Source organism: Lepidochelys kempii, chromosome 13 (genome assembly GCF_965140265.1).
Source record: "Lepidochelys kempii isolate rLepKem1 chromosome 13, rLepKem1.hap2, whole genome shotgun sequence".
In the NCBI taxonomy this organism is placed as follows: domain Eukaryota; kingdom Metazoa; phylum Chordata; order Testudines; family Cheloniidae; genus Lepidochelys; species Lepidochelys kempii.
The window spans coordinates 5,228,438-5,235,952 of NC_133268.1; positions in this window are offsets into that span (position 1 = coordinate 5,228,438).

A 7,515-nucleotide genomic window follows, 5' to 3' on the forward strand; every position below is an offset into this window, starting at 1 on the left:
AATCTGAAGTAACCACTGCACCATAGAGACATTGTGGGATGCTGTGCTACTGAAGTCGTTGAATTTGAGGTGTGACTATGAACCTATGGTCCTGCCCACTTGTGATAATTAAAGATCCCATGGGAAGATGAGTGAAAATTCACAGTGAACATTCTGACAGATGGAACTTATTTTTCTGCTTCTTGGATCAAAGATTTTTTATGGGATTCCCTCCATGTTCTGTACAGCACCAAACACATCATCCTCACTCACTGATAGTAATAATTTTATATTATGTGAGGGTTTTTCACAAACTGTGTCCATTCATAGAATCATAGAATATAAGGGTTAGAAGGGACCTCAGGAGGTCATCTAGTCCAACCCCCTGCTCAAAGCAGGACCAATCCCCAATTAAATCATCCCAGCCAGGGCTTTGTCAAGCCTGACCTTAAAAACTTCTAAGGAAGGAGATTCTACCACTTCCCTAGGTAACGCATTCCAGTGTTTCACCACCCTCCTAGTGAAAAAGTTTTTCCTAATATCCAACCTAAACCAATTTATCCACATCCTTCTTGTAGTGTGGGGCCCAAAACTGGACACAGTACTCCAGATGAGGCCTCACCAATGTCAAATAGAGGGGGATGATCACGTCCCTCGATCTGCTCGCTATGCCCCTGCTTATACATCCCAAAATGCCATTGGCCTTCTTGGCAACAAGGGCACACTGCTGACTCATATCCAGCTTCTCGTCCACTGTCACCCCTAGGTCCTTTTCCGCAGAACTGCTGCCTAGCCATTCGGTCCCTAGTCTTTAGCGGTGCATTGGGTTCTTCTGTACTAAGTGCAGGACCCTGCACTTATCCTTATTGAACCTCATCAGATTTCTTTTGGCCCAATCCTCCAATTTGTCTAGATCCCTCTGTATCCTATCCCTGCCCTCCAGCATATCTACCACTCCTCCTAGTTTAGTATCATCTGCAAATTTGCTGAGAGTGCAATCCACACCATCCTCCAGATCATTTATGAAGATATTGAACAAAACCAGCCACAGGACCGACCCTTGGGGCACTCCACTTGATACCGGCTGCCAACTAGACATGGAGCCATTGATCACTACCCGTTGAGCCCGACAATCTAGCCAACTTTCTACCCACCTTATAGTGCATTCATCCAGCCCATACTTCTTTAACTTGCTGACAAGAATACTGTGGGAGACCGTGTCAAACGCTTTGCTAAAGTCAAGAAACAATACATCCACTGCTTTCCCTTCATCTACAGAACCAGTAATCTCATCATAAAAGGTGATTAGATTCGTCAGGCATGACCTTCCCTTGGTGAATCCATGCTGACTGTTCCTGATCACTTTCCTCTCATGTAAGTGCTTCAGGATTGATTCTTTGAGGACCTGCTCCATGATTTTTCCAGGGACTGAGGTGAGGCTGACTGGCCTGTAGTTTTCAGGATCCTCCTTCTTCCCTTTTTTAAAGATTGGCACTACATTAGCCTTTTTCCAGTCATCTGGGACTTCCCCCGTTTGCCACAAGTTTTCAAAGATAATGGCCAATGGCTCTGCAATCACAGCCGCCAATTTCTTTAGCAGTCTCGGATGCAACGCATCCGGCCCCATGGACTTGTGCACATCCAGCTTTTCTAAATAGTCCCTAACCACCTCTATCTCCACAGAGGGCTGGCCATCTACTCCCCATGCTGTGATGCCCAGCGCCGCAGTCTGGGAGCTGACCTTGTTAGTGAAGACAGAGGCAAAAAAATCATTGAGTACATTAGCTTTTTCCACATCCTCTGTCACTAGGTTGCCTCCCTCATTCAGTAAGGTGCCCACACTTTCCTTGGCTTTCTTTTTGTTGCCAACATACCTGAAGAAACCCTTCTTGTTACTCTTGACATCTCTTGCTAGCTGCAGCTCCAGGTGCGATTGAAATCCCTCCTGATTTCATTCCTACATGCCCGAGCAATATTTTTATACTCTTCCCTGGTCATATGTCCAACTTCCACTTCTTGTAAGCTTCTTTTTTATGTTTAAGATCCGCTAGGATTTCACCGTTAAGGCAAGCTGGTCGCCTGCCATATTTACTATTCTTTCGACACATCGGGATGGTTTGTCCCTGTAACCTCAACAGGGATTCCTCGAAATACAGCCAGTTCTCCTGGACTCCTTTCCCCTTCATGTTAGTCCCCCAGGGGATCCTACCCATCCGTTCCCTGAGGGAGTCGAAGTCTGCTTTCCTGAAGTCCACGGTCCGTATCCTGCTGCTTACCTCATCCCCCTGGTCCGGTGGTCTATAGCAGACTCCCACCACGACATGACCCTTGTTGCTCACACTTCTAAACTTAATCCAGAGACACTCAGGTTTTTCTGCAGTTTCGTACCGGAGCTCTGAGCAGTCATACTGCTCCCTAACATACAGTGCTACTCCCCCACCTTTTCTGCCCTGCCTGTCCTTCCTGAACAGTTTATATCCATCCATGACAGTACTCCAGTCATGTGAGTTATCCCACCAAGTCTCTGTTATTCCAATCACGTCATAATTCCTTGACATCACCAGGACCTCCAGTTCTCCCTGCTTGTTTCCAAGGCTTTGTGCATTTGTATATAAGCACTTGAGATAACCTGCTGATAGCCCCTCATTCTCAGTATGAGGCAGGAGCCCTCCCCTCACAGACATTCCTGCCTGTGCTTCCTCCCACTTACCTCAGGGCTTTGGTCTCCTTGCCCCGGTGAACCTAGTTTAAAGCCCTCCTCACATTCCTATCCAGTTCCATGTAAGGTCAATGAAAAGACTCCCTGAGGGGCTAGTCCTGCTAATCCTAAATGCAAGTATCCCATTGAACACGAAACTTGGATTGGAATCTTAACTTGGACTTGTTCTTGAATCTCCTGGACGTGATCACTCACTATAATAGTGGCAGAGTGGCTCTGTGGATTGGGCAGTGGTTTCAGACTCAGGATTCCTGGATTTTGTTTCTTTATCTATTTAGATTGCAAGCTAAATCAATGTATATAACTCGGGTTGATTGGAACTCAGCAAATGCTAGTTGGAGATCGTATGAAAAGAGAGTTTTGATCTGTAGGGCACATTTTAAGGATCGATGCATGTTTATGGGCACTGGAAGGGAAAGTTGATGTCAGAAGAACATGAGACAAGAAAAGAAGATCTTGGATGGACAGCATGGTGTCCTGGGTGAGTCTAAAGGTCTATTCATCCACAAAGAGTTTAGCAGAGGATCATACAGAATGGGCTACTATGGTAGCAAGCCTCCAGTAATGGAGACATCACATAAGAAGAAGAATTGGGTTTCTTAAGTTTCTAATACTAGAGCCACCCCAAGATGTTTTGTGATTGCTGAATATATCAATTCCAGCAATAATTAAAGAATGACATAAAAATCACCAACTGCCACGATATGTAATTGTGCATTAAAATACTAGCAGGGAAACATTCCGCCATTGGAATCACCTTCTGCAGGAGGAAAGGGGGTGGTGAACACACAGGACAGACAGGTACAGCATTAGAAACTAAAGGCTTACAAGTTAGTCCAACACTGTCAGTAGTTGGAAGGTGACAAAAGGAACTAATACAGATAAGTGTTGGGTTGGCAGGAGGCTTGTGTGTAGCCTGAGGAAATGCTAGAATAAGCAGTGCAGTGGGGGGCATGCTATGCTAGTAAGAAGGAATTTTAATAACATGAAACCTTAATGTCTGCAGAGAGCCTAGCACAACCAAGCCTGGATTTCACCTGAGGCCTCTAGATGCTACCATAACACAAATAATAAATAGTAGTAAGTGGGGCTCCAATTCAACAAAGCATTTAAACAAATGCTTACATCCAACTCTATTCAGCAAAGCACTTAAACACACTGAAGCCAGTGGGTTAAGCATATGTGCAAACAGGTTACAGGGTGAGACTCCATTTTGTCCCTTTCGAGTGCCCCCCTGTGCAGTGACAGGCCTTGCTTCCATCCCCTCTCTCAAGGGTGGAGCCCTGCAGTTCAGCCATTCTGGGACTGGGCAGCCCTCTGTTTTCCAGCTGTGTTAATGTGACAAGCCCAACTGGCTTTGACATCTGTACGCCCTTTTACTCTGGGACCAGCTAATTAAAGTGACTCAAAAACAGCTCCTGCAAAACAAAGCATGAGCTATTTGTTCATCCAAGGTATGTGGTGATCAGAGACAAGAGTTAGAACAATGCCTGCCTCTTACCTATACTTTGTTCTTTCCCTGCCAGGGCTGGTAAATTTCACTAGCCTAAACCAGCCTATTCCTGGGCTGGGGATAACAGATAATCCCTGGAAACATTCTCCGTGTCTCTTGGCCAGAGATTCCTCTCCAGCCACTGCTGGCCACATAACACCTTCCTGTTTTAGGTCCAGGGTCCTAGAAAGGTTTGGTTACCCCTTGGAGCCTCGGTTTGGATCTGGGAAGGATCAATCTTGCTAGCCTGGTTGGACCCAGGCAAAGGCATTTCCCAATTAATAGCTCCCCTCCAACCCCGCCCCCCCATTGTTTCATTAAGGTATCTTACCTCTATCATTGTTTAATTCCCTGTTTGTTTCCCCCAACAGCCTCCTTTGATTTAACTCTGTGCAGTCAGACAGGATAATAGTAACTAGGTAAATTAAGATGTGCCTGATAGCTATACAAATAGTTGAGATATTGCCCTCATTCTCCACATCATGTTTAAATGCTTTGCTGAGTACGGCTGGCTCGCTGAATCAGAAGCGACATCCTTATTAGCCATTGCTGGTTATTGAACATGTGCTCGCTATCCTCTGATAGAGTATACTGTCAACTGTACTTAAAACACAGCTTAGTCCAGCCTCATTAATCTAGGTCAAATTTTGCTTCGCATCCCCCTTCCCCCACAATGTAAGCCTCGGTTCCTACATTTATTACAAATGTAATATGCCACCATGTGGTCTCTCTATGGTACAAGCAGTGACTTCTGTAATGTCTGGCACATGGCCCATAAATAATGATTGAGTTCCATTCTACATTCCTAATGAATCTGTCTGTTGCGTCTTCCACCTGAAAGAGGAGATAGACCAAGTAGACTTTGCTAATCGATTGAGTATCCCTCCCCATCTGGGCTCTCTGTGGGCCTGACCTTTGTACCACAGCAGTGCATTTTCCCTGGTGATCCACAGTGAGCAGTTCTACCCAGGGGTGGACTCACTGAGTCATAGGCTGGGATGCTATGCCACAAGCACAGGCCACAGTAGACATGTTCCTCATCATTGGTCCATCCCAGGCACTCAGCCAGCCTCTTCTGCAGTGTATACCCCCACTACAGGCCTCCAGACATGCTCCACTGTCGTACTGGCCTCTTCACTGGTCTGGGAAATAGCCTGTATTTTTGCTTGGATGGAGACATTCCCCTTTTCACTCCCCAGTGGTGGTGTTCTGAGAAGGACATGAGGAGTCAGCAGGTTGCTCTCTATGATAAGATGCTGAGGACACTGTGTTGTAGCACGGATCTCAGTTCGGTGGTTGACGAACAGCAGGAGCTTTATGGATCTCACTCCTCTGCACAGTAGCAGAAAAAATTAATGAGCAATGTAACTCCCAACATTCACCAGGGTTAATTACTGAAATATTACTGCACACTAAAATGGCTGCCTTTAGTAAGTAGTGAGGGTGTATCTGCTGCTAACAATACGTTAAAGCAACATTAATTCTACACAGCGAATGATAAAAATTTGAGCTTTTTATCCAAACCTCCCTTCCTACAACCATCATTTTTGTCTGTTTTGATAAAGATAGGATCCGCATCCAAACAACTCCTGATCTTGGTTTCCCAAAACACAGAACTCAGTTTGCTCATTTCATTGCTAGACAACCTTAAAATGAAGTCATCATTCTGCGGTTGCAAAATTTTAAATACTGGTTTCACAAAGTATAGCTCTCCGTGCAAAATATGTATGTCTGTGTTATTATCTGTGTTCCATTGTATGGAGTCTGATTTTAAAAGTCAGGGAATGAAGAGGTTACAGTTAGGTAACAAATAATTATTGATTGTTGGTAATTATGTACCTTTATTGAGGTTTTCATATCAAAACAAAACAAAGGAAATTTACTGAACAAGACCACAGTGTTGTCATTAATTGACTGAAACGCTGTGGACTTGACATCTGGAAAGATTTTTCCTCAATTATTATAATAAATGTTAAATACATTTCAAAATATGTTTCCACTTTCTTTTTTTTTAGTTACTAAGGCTTCCTATCATGAATATTTGCCAATTTTGGTTAGAGTAAGATAATGTCATCTTTTCCCATCCAGAGATTTACAACAGAACATCTAACTGCTGCTAAGGGGTGGGGAATTAATTCAATATGTTTTAAATATTGTTGATTTTCCAGTGGAAGAGAGGGAATATGCATCTGAGTAAAGCAACTCATGCAAACATGTGTTAGTTGGACTGGGTCCTGCATAAAAACAGAATCAGACCCCATATCTATTTCCCTGCCTCTCCCTCAATTTTTATCGTATCATCTCTTTATGAAAGCCAGTTCTTACTCTTTAGCAAAATTATTCAAAGCTTCATATAATCCAGATACTGCTTCTTTTATACTCATATCTGCACTGATATATTTTTCTAACATTGAAAAATCTCTCTCTCTCTATTTGCTGGGGCTGAAATATTCTTTGAGTTGTCAATATTGCAAATCTTGGACACTGTGTTTTCTTAATCCACTTGTAAATGAAATAGAGTTCCAGTTTTTAATATGTCACAGTCTGCATAAATACAGGCTTTCTACCAATATTCAGAGTTCCCTTTTGCTAACCTAGAATAGAATTCTTCGTTTTCATGTGCTGGCAGTTGAGGAGGTGGAAATGGATTTAGGTTCTCTGAAGTGGAATCCTGTATATTTATGAATGTAAGCATAGAATCTGCAGAACTTTAAAGAATACAACAGAAATTGTGGTGATATACTATATTTGATACTGATAATACTCAGTCCTGCCATGAGTGCAGGGGACGGGACTAGATGACCTCTCGAGGTCCCTGCCAGTCCTATAATTCTATGATTCCATATGATTTATGAGATCCTCAGGTTTTTCATACCTTATGCATTGAATCAGATGAGACCAGCCCTGGAGAACGTGCATTCTGATGTCCCAAAGGGGAAAGACTTAATGAGAGTCTGCTTGAAAAAACAGTCAGATTTTGACAGGGCTACTCTTGTTGTCTAAATAGGACCTTACTCCTCACGGTACTCCCTTGATTTCAGTGGGACTATGTATGGAGTAAAATATTGTTCCATCTGAGGAAGGTTAATAGAATTGGGCCTGAAGACTGATGCAAAGTGGGTAAAGCATGGCTAGGAATCTAGTCCCTTTGTTCGCTACAGCTGACCAACATAGCAGGTAAATGTGTAGGAAAGAAAATAGTCTGGGGAAAGGTGATCACTGTAAAACACCGAATATGGAACCCCAAAAAGCACAGAGCATAGTCAGTTCCTTCTCAAATCCTCCTCCCATGGAATATGGTGAGCAGATGTCTCCTTAAGTGCAC